This window comes from Daucus carota, chromosome 3 (assembly GCF_001625215.2).
Source record: "Daucus carota subsp. sativus chromosome 3, DH1 v3.0, whole genome shotgun sequence".
NCBI lineage: Eukaryota > Viridiplantae > Streptophyta > Magnoliopsida > Apiales > Apiaceae > Daucus > Daucus carota.
Window position 1 is genome coordinate 46,119,992 of NC_030383.2, and position 14,829 is coordinate 46,134,820.

General features: G+C 31.2%; 1 long non-coding RNA gene and 1 other non-coding gene across 2 annotated transcripts; one reads left to right on the plus strand and one right to left on the minus strand.

Annotated features, from left to right (window-relative positions):
* The first annotated feature begins 7,213 nt into the window (after positions 1-7,213).
* On the plus strand, positions 7,214-11,932 carry LOC108211753 (uncharacterized). The gene is made up of 2 exons (XR_001805110.2): positions 7,214-7,393; positions 11,642-11,932. It is a non-coding gene; the product is annotated as an uncharacterized LOC108211753 (long non-coding RNA).
* On the minus strand, positions 8,523-9,136 carry LOC108211752 (uncharacterized). Its single transcript, XR_010289850.1, has 3 exons — positions 8,974-9,136; positions 8,632-8,886; positions 8,523-8,537 (listed from the first exon to the last, which is right to left on the minus strand). It is a non-coding gene; the product is annotated as an uncharacterized LOC108211752 (transcript).
* Positions 11,933-14,829: the final 2,897 nt, after the last annotated feature.

Here is a 14,829-nt window from a genome sequence, read left to right on the forward strand (position 1 = left end):
GACCTTTTGAGTAATACAATCCAGGCTGTTGGCACAAGATTTGCTGGATTGTACAGATTCAATTTAAAGATAGATTTTACTTCTTGTGTTTCTCCTTCTGTAAAAACGTAGACTCTGTTGTTTGTTCATCAAATTCTGTGAAATCTTATAATGTAAAGTTGTTTCATGAAAGACTTGGTCATCTTTCTGTTGGCAAATTAAAGCAATTGAATCTGTTTTCTTCAAATAGCTTAATTGATTTTTCTTGTGAATCATGTATTTTTGCTAAACATCATAAATTGTCATTTAATACATCACACTCTAGAGATCCTGCTGCATTCGATCTTTTGCATATAGATCTATGGGGGCCTTACAGAACTCCAGCCAACATTGGGTGTAGGTACTTCTTGACAATACTTGATGATCATACCAGAGTAACCTGGACTCACTTGTTACAGTCTAATGTTCAAGTTCCTAAGCCTATTAAGCTCTACTGTGACAATACCTCTGCACGAAACATTGCTGAAAATCAAATATTTCAAGAGCGCACTAAGCACTTGAAAATTGATTGTCATATCATTAGAGAATATGTAGATTCTCAATTCTTATGCATCTCTCACATTATATCTCACATTATATCTGCTTTTTTGGCCTATGTTTTTAACCATTTTACTGCCACAATTCGAAGTGATAATGGTACAGAGATTATACAACAGTTTTGTGCTACTTTGTTTCATTCCAAGAGAATAATACATCAAAGAAGTATACCTGGGGTTCCTCAGCAGAATGGACGAATAGAAAAGAAACGCAAATATTTACTAGATACTGCAAGGGCACTTAGATTGCATGCCAATCTTCCAATTGTATTTTAGGGTGATTGCCTTTTACATGCTACTTACTTGATCAATTTGATGCATAGTTCAGTTTTATCTTGGGCAATTCCTTATACTTTGCGAATAGCCGGATTTTGGTGAATGACTGAGTGTTGCGAGTAGCAACAGTTTAGCTGCTTGGGTCGTGTTATGTTCTTGGATGTAAAATGTCTAACCTTAATCTCATAAGTGGTTTATACATTTTCCTTAAATAAAACTATTATTTCGAAAATAGTAAGTAGTAAGCTTAAACATGGACATGACTTGTGAATTGTAATTTTTAATTAAATTAATTTTTTGTACAAATATTAGAAATGTATTTAATATAAATAATAAAATTATTATTAATTGAGTATTATAAAGAATATATATTTAATCTTATATCTACTAACCATAGAGGTTTTCGACTTGATTTAAAATAAGTTGTTATTTTTTATAAATGAAAAAAATTATTATAATTGTGAAACAAATTTTGGTTTATATGTTTATATAATTTTTTTGGTGTTTATAATTTATGGTTTATAAAAATTATTAATATAATTTTAGATTATTATGGAAATTATTTTAAAGTGGTCATATACATATTGTAAACTCAAATTTGTAAAATAGAAAAGAGTCACTAAAAAAGTTAAGATTTTCAACTTATCTAATTCAAATTTATAAGTTGGAAGTTGACTTATAAGTTATTTACATAAACGATAATAATAAGTTACTTTTAACTTATAACTCTAGAAACTAGACAAAGAAGCTAAAACAAATACCTTGTTTCTCATGACATTCAATAATATGTTTTATAAAATATATTATTGATGAGGTGATTGTGTTGAATAGAATCATATCATCTATCCTTAACCTTAATATTCAAATTATTAAATTATATTCACTATAAAAATTTAAAAATATATGATATATACATAAATTATAAATAATTTAATATGTATATAATATATGGCTTATAAAATAATATGTCTATATTTATGTATACACACACACACACACACACATATGTGTGTGTGTGTGTGTATAGTATTCGGGTTTTGTTCGGGTTTCGGATTTGGATCGGGTTTGAATCGGATTTCGGGTTTCGGATTGGTAAACGTCATATCCAAATCCAAAAAAAAAAATTGAATACAAAAATCAAATCCATATACAAATCCAAATCTAAAAAATCGGGTTCGGTATATCAAAAAATTCGGATTTCGGATCGGGTCTCCGTCGGATCGGATTATTTGGGCATCCTTAGTGGGCATGACTTGTTTATGTTGTGAACCGGTAAAGAATTATAATATGAAGATTAATTTTTTGTTTTTTGTATTATCATTTTAGTATTGAAGTTTCTAATCAAGATGAACATGACTTATTGATTAGTGAATGATTAAAATGTTTGAAAAAGATTAATTTAACATAAAATTTAGTGAAATCAGTCAAACTATCATATACAAAGACATTGGATAAATGAAGATCGAACTTGGAAAAATGTACTTATTTAAGTGAAAAAACTTAACATGTTATTAATATAAAAAAACAATTTTAGAGTGGATTTTCATAACCATTCAAAAAGTTAACATAAACAAATTAATCATTGTTATAAAATTATATACGACCCCTTACTTTCAGAGCTGGATCCGTGACTGGCCATATGCCTCACAATCATAAAAAAAATTGATGCTGAATGATCAAAATATCACTACAAGTTATCTGCTTGCGAAAATCTTAAGTTCCCCAAAGATTGTACTGGCATTATTCGTTGCATGCCCATTTGTACTTAAGCGCACCTTAAGCGCCCCTTAAACGCACCATTGTACAAATGGGCATGCAACGAATAATGCCAGCACAATCTTTGGATTTCTTGAAGTCTAATCTTTGGACTTATTAAAAAACAATTCCTTGAGCTCTATGCTAAGCTTATACTCTTCCTGTAAGATGTTGGTTCCTTTGTGGTACATAACCAGACAAAAATGTAATTTGAAAACAATATCTAAAAGACTAAAACAATTTACAAATGAAAAGCATATTAACCTATGCCAACAAGTAATAATGGGCTGGGTTACAAATAAACTTGAGCCACATAACAAAAAAATTATAAAACCAAATTAAGATATTATTATTATATATATATATTTAATTTAATTCGATTTTGTTTAGGTTTAAAATAATTTAAAACCAAACGGTAATCACATTATTGGTTCGATTTTATTCGGTTTGGTTATTAAGAGCATCTCCGTTGGCTATAATCGTTGGCTAAATTGGATATGTAAGACATTATGTAAAATTTGCCGAACTCGTAAGACATTGTGCTTCAAAGGTATTGGCTATAGTGATTGGCTATAATTTAAAAATAGTATGTTATTAATATTTAGATTGTTATAAATAGAATATATCAATTTAATATGGTAATAAATAATATGTAATCAATGGGAAGGAGGAAAATAAATCGTGGGAGATGACGTGGAATTCGGTACAGATCTGTAGAGGATCGACAAATATAGTCATCCATAGGGGGATGGCTAAAATTATACACAAGGGGTTGTTGTGGTTGGAGTTCTATTTTTTGTGAACATTGAGTATAAAATTTAATTTTGGAAAGCCACATGGACTTTTAGCTAAGGGCTTGTGAGGGTTGGAGATGCTCTAAGGGGTCGTTTGGTTCGAAAGGTGATATGGGGTTGGAATGCAGAATCGGGTTACACTGGTATGAGTTTGAGGTATCATATCTGATATCATGTGTTTAGTTCAGTGTTGAAATCAATATATACAATTATTGTAAAAAATAAGTTTTTAATTTATATTAATTGAAGATATTAATAAAATTATTGTTGTTATATATTTTTGCATCATTGTTTTAATTTTGTATAAAACATTAATATTTCATTACTTAAATAAAAAAAACAAAAATGAATTCATCTCATACCTCCGGCTCATACCCACCTTCCCACTTGGGTATCAAAAACCCATACTTGGGGGTTTAAGGTATGGATTTGAGATTTTATTTTCTTCAACCAAACATTAGATATACGTTTGGAATGAACAAACCCCATATCTAATTTCGGATACCCATGAACCAAACGACCCCTAAATAGCTTGGTTTTAATATTACGATTTTGTTCGATTTTTTATGGTTTCAGTTTCGATTTTTGGTTTGGTTTTGCTCATTCCTGATTACACATACATTAGAGGCCGTTTGGAAACATGCATTTCATTTCAAATGATAGATTTCAAATGATAGAATTTAAATTGTCATTTCAAATTCTCAGATTTATACTAATATTTGAAAGGGTGGATTTCAAATGAAATCCAAATTCATATTCTCAAACAAGTTATTTGATCAAATCCAGGATTTCAAATGAAATCCATTTTCCCAAATAAGCCATTAGAGAATTTAGAGTACATATTAAATAAAATAGGGTCTTTCTAGTGTGTGCCCACGGGCACACTCTAAAAACTACTTTTTGCTGAGGTGGAGGGTTTTTACTGGTCATGATTTTTGTGCATATGCAGGGAGGTCATGATTATTAATGAGTTTTAGCCAATAGAAGTCCTCCACCTACTCAAAAAGTGGTTGTTAGCATGTGCCCGTATGCAGGGTTGGACCCAGGAATTTTTTCCTTCACGGGCTAGAGTAAAAAATAATAATAAGCGAAGAAATGTGTAAACTAGCCAAAAAAAACCTCTCGTGGTCACAATATAAACGGTATATGTGGTCATTATTTTTTATATAAATCTCATATATATAGTAAATAAAAAAATTATTTCAACATTTTTAATCAAAAAATTGCAAAAAATTAATCATAATATCAAAATTGGTTCTATTGTGAAACCATATTTGTCCAAAGTCATGTTTCTATATAAAATGAAATTTGAAAATCAATTTTTTTTGCCTAAGTTGAAAGTGTTAAATTATATATCCATATTACTAACTATCACTCCCTCCGTCCCAGCAGGTTGTTTACGTTCAAGATTTTACACGCATTTTTAGGCTCTTATAAAATACAGCTTCATAACGTTTTTCTAATATTATTTTGAATAAAAGTTTAAACGTCAAACTTTTATTGAGGAAAAAAAAATTAAAAAAAATATTAGAGAACTACTATACTTTATAGAAGTCTCAAAATATATACTTGTCAAAAAGTACGTAAAGAACCTGCCGGGACAGAGGGAGTAGAAATTTATAAATAATTTGGGAAGAATAAATCAATATTAAGTCTAAAAAACATATAAAATACTAAAATTATTTTACCCATTTACTGAATACACATAAATCACATACTCAAAACATATCTTAAAAATTTTAAATAGCTATAATTGATGAATATATATATATATATATATATATATATATATATATATATATATAGGCACTTGCTCAAATGAGAACTTTCTTAAAATGAGAACCGTGAGAACTTTTTTAATTTATCAATATCTCATTCATTTGAAGGGCCCCGCCAGGGGCACCTTCACAAAAAATGTATATAATTAAGGTCTCCACCTAGCTAGTCGGAAAAAAAAATTAAAAAAAAATTAAAAAAAAATCACTGATGACGTGGCAGTAGACTTTTTTTTTTGAATTTTTTTTTTTGACTAACTAGGGAGAGACTAGTTTTATATACATTTTTTATATTGGGTACCCACTAGTTTGATGTTTAGATTAGTCAAAATATGATAAATTAACGAAGTTCTCACGGTTCTCATTTTAAGAAGTTCTCACTGGAGTAACCCTCTATATATATATATATATATATATATATATATATATATATATATATATATATATATATGCTCATGATCAAATAGAAACCACTCTTAAAATAAAAACTAGAAACCAGTTTCCCTACCACTATTTATAACTACGGGTATCACTAATTTATACTGCACTAATCACTGTTTTTATACAGTATGTAAACAGCGATTTTTATTATCAAAATTGAGAAAATCTACTTATTTAAACTATTGATAATCGATTATAGATTATCAATTTAATTCGTAGGAAAGTTCTTGATGGTAGGAAGCCGCAAGAGAAGTTGTATGATGATGGTAAGTAGTCGTTAGTTTTGTAAGTTATGATGGAAAGTGTATGTGACTATTGGTGATGATAGACAATGGTGGCAAGTCATGGAAACGTCTGGTAATGGTGGTAAGAGGTCCATTATCACGATTTGGGTGAAGATGATGGTCATATACGTTGCATATATGTGTGTGTGTGTATATATATATATATATATATAGGGTCTTACTCCAGTACAAACTCCTTACTGTACAAACGTACAAACCAGTGATTATAACAATAATATTTAGTGATTAGCATATTTTAATTTAACAAATACATACATACATTCATCACCACCGCCACCACAATCACCTCCAATCACCACCACCACTCGGCTATGCCGCCCCGTAAGTGCTCCCCTCCCCTTATCTCTCCATCAGACCCTCCTGGTAGATTTAGTGATTATGTTCAATCATTTAGTGACTGTGTTCAAGTCATTTAGTGATTGTTTGTACGTTTGTACACTAAGGAGTTTGTATTTGAGCACTTGCCTATATATATATATATATATATATTTATATCCGCGAGATATGCTATATATAAATTAGTGATATGTTATGTACCAATTAGTGATATCTGTAGTTAAAAATAGTGATAAAAAACTGTCCAGAAACTGGTTTTTAGTTTTTAGGCTAATTTGGTTTCTATTGGAGTATGACTCTCTCTCTATATATATATAGAGTTAAATTCTATGGAGTACACAAAAACATTGGAGTATTGGAGTACAAGTCTTAATTTTTTTGTTTAATCATAAATAATATATTTAATTATATAAATTTATATACAATCTATCATTTATAAGTTGTCTTGCACATAATTGTCTATCAATCTTTAATATCTTTCAACTTTAACAAGTATTAACATTATTGTTCTGCTTATTAGTTATATTGCAGAACATAGAGTCCTGTAATTTATAAAAGTTATTATTCTACCTTTTGATTACAATGTTTATGTTGTGTAGAACATAATGTGCAGGTTATTAAATGTTTACAAAATATCATTGAACAAAAAAATTGAAATTTAGATGAATAGATTACATTTTATCCAATGTTGTACTCCAATACTCCAATATATTGTGTACTCCATTGAACTTTACTATATATATATATATAATATATATATACACTATACTATAAAAAGCCAAGATGGGTATAATTTGTAGTCCTACTTTTCCTTCACAATTTTTGGTTTCGTCGTTGTTTTTTCGTACAAATTTTTTGGTTTAGTCTTTTAGTTTCGTTTCGTCGCTTACCCTATATTACCCCTGCTGAGAATAACGAACAATTCAAGTCTTGCTTTTTTAAACAAAAACAAATAGAACAATTCTAAGTCTTGCTTTTTTAAACAAAAACAAATAGAACAGGATACAAGTATCAGTATCCCTCTCCATCACATTCACCAATACACTCACCTTCGCTATCTGTCCCTGTCTTCATCGCCCTCTGTCTCCGTCTCCATATCGGGAAGAGCTTCGTATCTTCACATACAGTCCAAGGAGGTAATCACTTATTTATTTGGTTTTTTGTTTATCCAGTTTTAATTGTTGCTTTAGATACAATTACCTATGATAATTTGATAATTACCTATGAATATGATAATTTGATTATGCCTTTTCAAGTTTGATATGAGAGTTAGTTATTCTTAGCACGTAATTAGGGCCCTCTTAAGGTCAGTTCAACTAGGCTGTGTAAAAGTCTCCTTGAAGTCGGTACTTTTCAAGTTTGATATTAGAGGTTATTGATGAGAGTTAGTTCTTATAGTGTTGTACAGGTGTTTTAGGGTGTTACATTGGGAGGTTATTGATGAGAGTTAGTTCTTATAGTGTTGTACAAGTGTTTTAGGGTGTTACATTGGGTGCTTTGCTTGCCGGGGGTTGGTTTTATATTGTTAATTATATTTTCCTATGATTGAAGAGAGTCCAATTGGGAGCGTGTTACATTTCAAGGATACTTCACATGTACCACATGTGTTGAAATTTGAGTATGAGAATGCAAGGGGTGCTAGGAAGCATTCATCGTACAAGCGTCGTGAGTGATGATGGAAGGAAGTCGGATTAGGTAATTGGTTCTATTTGTCTTGATTGAAAAACTTTATTGTTATGGTCTGTAGAAACTAAAATCTTATGTTAGTATTTACTACAGTACATCTTCCCAGCACTATCAATCACTTTTTCATCAGAAGTACATACAGTTACACCACCATTAATACCATTCTCCGTTTTCTTTGTCCTCAACTTCGACCTCTCTCTCCTTGCCCTCCTTCTCTCCACACCCTCATCCCCGTCATAATCTTTCTTACCATTAGTACTATTCTTCTTCATGCTGTCCAATTTCTCCATTATACTACACTCACAGACCTCCCTCTGATCTTCAGTCCTCTACTTTGTCAGGAATTTCAATGTTTTAAGGCAGTAAGCATACAAGAACGACTGTAAAACCAATTAATACCACAGCTACTGGCGCCATAAAATCCGACTCATACCCATAATGATCATTTATGTACCATTTGATGGTTGGTTTAGTCGACATTCCTGGAACTGTGATGGTGTCTGTTACGTCGCCATAGGGTGATACTATTATTCCGTAGACAGTCCATGCCACGGGGTAGAGGTAGTAGTACCATATCCACTACTTAGGAATTTTCTGGTAATTTTTATAAAACAAGAAAATGCAGACTTAGATTTTTTTTTCTTTTGATATTCTGAATTTTTAGAGGATAAATGTGGAAGTGACTTACTGGTTTGGGGATGAAGAAACTGGAGAAGAGATTGAAGAGCGCGTAAAATGCAGCTGCAAAAATGGCGGCTACTTGCTGGTTTGGTGTGATTGACACAGTCATCATTCCGTAGTATGTGAAGTAGAGGAAGGAGAAAAATGTTATGAAGAAGAACCAGAAGAATTTTGCAGCTGTCCATTCGAAGCACACCATTGCATACACTATAAGAGTGTAGTATATGGTTTGGACAAGCACATATGCTATCTCGACAAATACCTGCATCGACGAAAGCCCTTGATTAGCAGGTCTGAACAGATTTTATTGATGAGTGAAAATTGATATCGAGAGATTTTGATAAACTACCTGTGATAAGGCATAAGGGATTGCAGAGTACATCCCAGCTGCTCTTGTGCGATAAAATACTGTTCTTTCAACTGCTACAATTGGTTGTACTGTTGAGCAATTGTTGATTCCCACAAATAATACGGCTGCATACATGGCCCCTATGATCACGGAGAGATCAGTGCTGCTGTCCCTGTAACATATAATTAAAGGAATGAATAAACAAAGCGATATCACCTTTGATGCAAAGAGATTGGTCTTAATTATATATATAGTAAAATAATATATAAATGATAATTATAAAATTAAACATTATAAACTATTATTTATGAATTAGTCTATAATCTAAAGCAATATAAAAATCATATAAAATTTAAATATATAGTTCAGTATAATATTCTGATTTAGTTCTGTATACAATAATTAATAATTGATCATGCCACCTATAATTTTAAATTCTAAATATAATTTTTTGAAACTCCATAATTAATTATTAACTTGAAATTTTAAGGTGATTTGTTTGGTATTTGTGGTTTTTCTTTTATAACAGTAAACTACTAAACTGATTGAATAAATTGCTAGCATCCTAATTAAAATCTTACTACGTAAAATTTCTTGTGAAATGCAATTATTTTGTGCTAGACTTCATTAATATTTTTATACAAATTTTGTTTATTCCATAGCCCTGTTAAGGACAGTTCAACTAGGCTGTGTAGAAGTCTCCTTCAAGTCGGAAGTTCTAAAAAAATTATCACATGCTTTTACACAAAACAGCAGTTAAATAAATACCAAGATAATTCTTCTTCAAGTACTTGTCCTAGAATGGAAGCCGGGGATTCAGCTATTTTAGGTGTATGTCTTACTGTTGCAGACCAGGTTTGATCCGAGAGTTGTTTGAAACATCAACTCACTCAGCTATGAGACGGTCAGAACCACATTGAAAAGAACTGTCACCTTCTTTGCGGCCTTGCAAGCTGATGATTGTTATTGGCCTGCAGAAAATTAACCTACAGGGTAATAATGCAGCAACAAACAGGAAAATTAAATATAAGTAAGATTTGGATAAACCATACAAATCAAGAAGAAATATCACAAATTCAGTGCACAAACTAAATAAGTCATATAAAGCCATTTTCAGGCTTAATTAGAACCGGGAACATCCAAGGGGGGTGGTGTAGTCTATCTTGTTCCATATCAGAACTGTTTCGTATCCCAGTTAAAAGAGTGGAGAATCTGGATATCCACAAATAGTGTTGATTTTGAGTTTATGGTGAGACTATGTTATAAAGTTGATTGAGCAAATTTTATCTGTATAAAAAAACTTGATTTTGAATTAGATACCAGTTAAGCGTCATCTATTTTGAAAACAGAGGGAGGAGTGTTTTAAGACACGAATATAAAGTAATTGAGATGTACTTGAGTGAAGAATCTGGATATCCACAAATAGTATTGATTTTGAGTTTATGGTGAGACTATATTATAAAGCTGATTGAGCAAGTTTTATCTGTTGATCATGATATACTTGTCTATGATTTCTACTATACATACAATCTTTGTTTCTCTTTTTTTTCTTTCTTTGTTGTTTTGAAGCACTAATAGAGTACTGCAGCTGCTTGGGGTCGGTTTGTATTGTTATTTCATCTGGTCTAGCTATTATTAGGTCCTTTTTAAGTGTGAGCACAAGTATGAAATACTTCCTCCGTCCCCTTTTACATGTCCATTTTGACTTTTGACCAGTCAAATTGACTTTATTTTGACTGAACTTTACATGTATCAGATAATTGAGAAAAATAATAAAAATTATATCAATAGAAAGTATATTTAGTGTATTTTAATTTGCAATTTTCAGATTTTAAAAATAATGAGTATATAATTTGTAATGTTTAGTCAAAAATTGGTCAATTTGACTCCTCGAAATGTAAAATGGACATGTAAAAGGGGACGGAGGGAGTAGTAAAGAAGTTACAGGAGAAGAAGCATATTTGTGGTGTGACTAGAGATTGTGTCGATGATCCCCCTTTCTGAAGAAAGCTGGTATAGGAATAGCAGTTGCTGATGCACCAGATGCAGCACAATAGGAATTTCAGCAAAAACAAGTGCAGGACTATCATTATAGTCTATATTTATTCTATATTATTATGGTGTGACCTATGTTCTCTTACTGGAGAACCATCTGATCTATATTTTAACCATTTTTTGTCCCTTGTATTCCTTCTTGTCGATGCTGAAGTGTCGTATTTATCATATGATTGATAGGAGAGTTGTTTTGGGACACAATTTGATTGAAATTAGGAATTTGTGTTAAGAATAAAGGAGCATTCTACATATATGCATATATGATTGTTTAATATTGTGATGGTTGTGGTGATTCCCAATTTTGCCTGTCCCTAGGTCGTGCTGAACTGTGTGTTGTAATAGTAATACAAGGAAAGATGTGGTTAAGGAGTCCAAGAACCTTTAAATGAACGCATAATATCAAACAAGCAGAAGGAAAATATGCAATATAATCGGTAGCATTGTATTTACATTCATACCATGGTTCAGGATCGTATGTTTGTTTTATTCAGCTAATTTGTTCCTATATTAGTTGATATTTTTGTTTGCTTCAAGAACTCAGGCAGCTTCCATTATTTTCCTCAGCTTCATATTACATGACATTGACTTCCTTTCTTTTCTGCTAAAATTTTAGGCATCTTTGCTTTCAATGGATTTGAATGCTCTTGCAGAACAACTCGCAAAAGTTGATTTATCAGAAAGGCCATTCATGGAAGCAGATGGGATGCCTTTCGGCTTATCTTACATTATCCATTGACTTCTATCTAGATCTATTTTAAATTTACCGTCAATTCAATTCAATTCTATACAACACTTGTGTAACAATTTCACCAGTTTTAGCAGTTATCTTTCCGGGGAACACAATTTTTTTGAAAGTGTCCTACTACTTCTATAATAATTACTTGTAGTTATTAACTTTAACTTAGTTCTGCTGCAGTAAGAAAATTTAAGGAGACTGCAGCTCAATATAATTTGTAAGACTTGTTCTAATCCCTACACATCCTCACCACAATCAGAATGCCCTACTATTTAATACAATTTCCCTGCAGAGAATATTAACAATTGCAGCTATATGAACCTTATAGCAAGATGCAATACTCTTCTAACTACATCAATAACCCAACCACATATGTGCAGTAGTAGATCTTCATGTGCATCAGATGTGGGATGACCAGAATTTGTGCTGTGCGTGCATCTACATCATCTTAGCCACTCAACAACTTGCATGCTTAATATATGTACATTACCAAGCCTTGTCTTCACTGTCTCTGAACAACTGTTCATTGAGATATAGATGAAAAAAAATCAGCACTTGCAGTTTGGGATGAGTATGGTGCGGTTCGGTGCGGTTTTCGGTTTGTAAAATTAAAAAACAAAACCAAACGCATATATATAAATGGTGCGGTTCGGTTTTTTGAATTCGGTTTTAAATGGTGCGGTTTCGGTTTCAAAACCAAATATATAATTTTTTAATATATTTATTAAAATACGATATGAATATATAAATAACGTTATAATTTAAAATAATTTAAATATATAAAATAATATATACATGAGCTATGGCAAACACCCTCACAAGTATCTCATATAAATTACTACTCCCTCCGTATCTTTTTTCTTTTCCTATTTGTAATGTCGGTACTGTTCATAACATGAGACAAATTACTAATTTACATCTAATCTATAAAACTAAATATAGTCATGAGTGATCTTGTTAGATTCGTATTCACGAGTACTTTAATACGGTGAAGTTTTTATATTTAATGCTACTACGAAATGAAAGATATTAACGATAAAAAGTGTGTGTTGGCAAACGTGAAAAGTACAAACAGGAAAAGTATTTAGGGACGGAGGGAGTAATGTTTATTGAAGTAACCTGTGCACTGTGCAACACTTACCAGTTTAGTTGTCGCCTTCTGTTTTAGCATATAAAAAAACTTAAATGTCGGCGAAGTAAAGCAGAAAAAGAATTAAACATCCCATAATATATGGGACGATTATATGATGGTCTATAAAATTAAATTAAAATATTAATATACATAATTCGAAAATTATATATAATTAATTTTTTCTGGTTCGGTTTGGTTTGTATTCAGTTTTAAAAATTTCAAAATCAAACCGCAACTATATTAGTGGTCCGGTTTTTATTCGGTTCAGTTATTAATTGGTTCGGTTTTTTGTGGTGCGGTTTTGTCCCCATTTTTATAGTTTCGGTTTCGATTTTCGGTTCGATTTTGCTCATCCCTGCGGCAGTACCTACCAACTTAAGCTATCTAAAAAAAGCCTCAGAATGTCAGGACACATTACACTAATTAACACGTCTCAAACAAAAACATTTTAATACCTAAAATATATAAATGAATAAATTCTTTCCAATAACTTAAAATGTTATCTCAATATTTTAATATAACTAAATTTTTTAGAATACTATAGTCACCTAGGCTTTGCAATGAAATATGCAAAATATGAAATAATATTAATAAAAAACACATTATCATATATTAATATTAAGAAAAAAAATCACATAAGGTAATAAAAATATTAATTTTTTATACTAATGTGTTATAATCAGTGTTGTAAAAAGCGCATTAAGCGGCCGATTAAGCGGCCGCCTAAGCGGAATCGGCCCTAAAGCGCTTCGATTTTGTACTAAGCGGGAGATTAAGCGTTTTTGAAAATTAAGCGGACAATTAAGCGGATTAAGCGGCCGTTAAGCGGATTAAGCGGTAATTAAGCGGTCAAAATGATGTTGACTTGCTAATTTTTTTAAAAAATTAATTTTGAAATATTAATTTTTTAATAATATAATTATAATTATATTATAAAAATAAAAAATATATATTTTATCAGAAATATTAAAAATGCATATTATTAACACAACATAATATTATTTTTAAATATTTAATTATTTTTAATTAATCCGCTTATTGACCCGCTTAAAATTTCGCTTAAGCGTCCGCTTTACCGCTTAAGCGCTAGAAGGTCCTCCTCCCGCTTAGAACCGATTTGCGCTTTTCACAACACTGGTTATAATATAGAAAAATATTGTACAAGACAAACTTTCTAAAATGAATATAACCAGTAGGTATATATAATTTAATAAAATTTTATTTAATTAATAATAAAATATTAATAAAATACATTAAACTTATAAATAATAAAATTGAAATTATATAGTCGCCCGTGCTTTGCACGGGTTAAAGGCTAGTATATATAATTTTGTATTATACAAGTCCGCCTAATAACAACTTAGAATAGTTACGCACTTTAAGTGTTCAACCTATACTTTTATCCGAGGAAAGCAAGGTTGAGGAGCGTTATATTATTTTTTTTAATTTTATATATAAGACAATTTATGGATCAGGCTAATTAAGAGAGTTCTTATTGTTTTCACCCGGGCTGGACTTTAACACATGTATAAATATTAATGGGTCGGGCTAAAATTTCACACCCCGCCCCAACTACGGTTCGCTCATGTCCGTATGCTCATGACCACACACTAGAAAATTCGAATAAAATATATTCAAAGTAATTACAAGAAACTTACAATCCAGAATCCGCGAGGAAGACGAACTGTACGTCTGTACAAGAACGGTCTTCTATGCGTCAAGGATTAGATATGATAATACAAATTTACTTGGAAAAAAGATGCGGATATATGCAAGTCATTAGTGCAGAAGAGGCGCAGTTTGAAAACGTGAGGAAGCTCCTTTTGTAATCTAAAATGGACCTCTGGATCTTATTCCAGTATTCCACCCACACACCCACTCCTACTCTTTACCATAAAACAGTAATGTAATTTATTTGCTAACCTCATTTTCA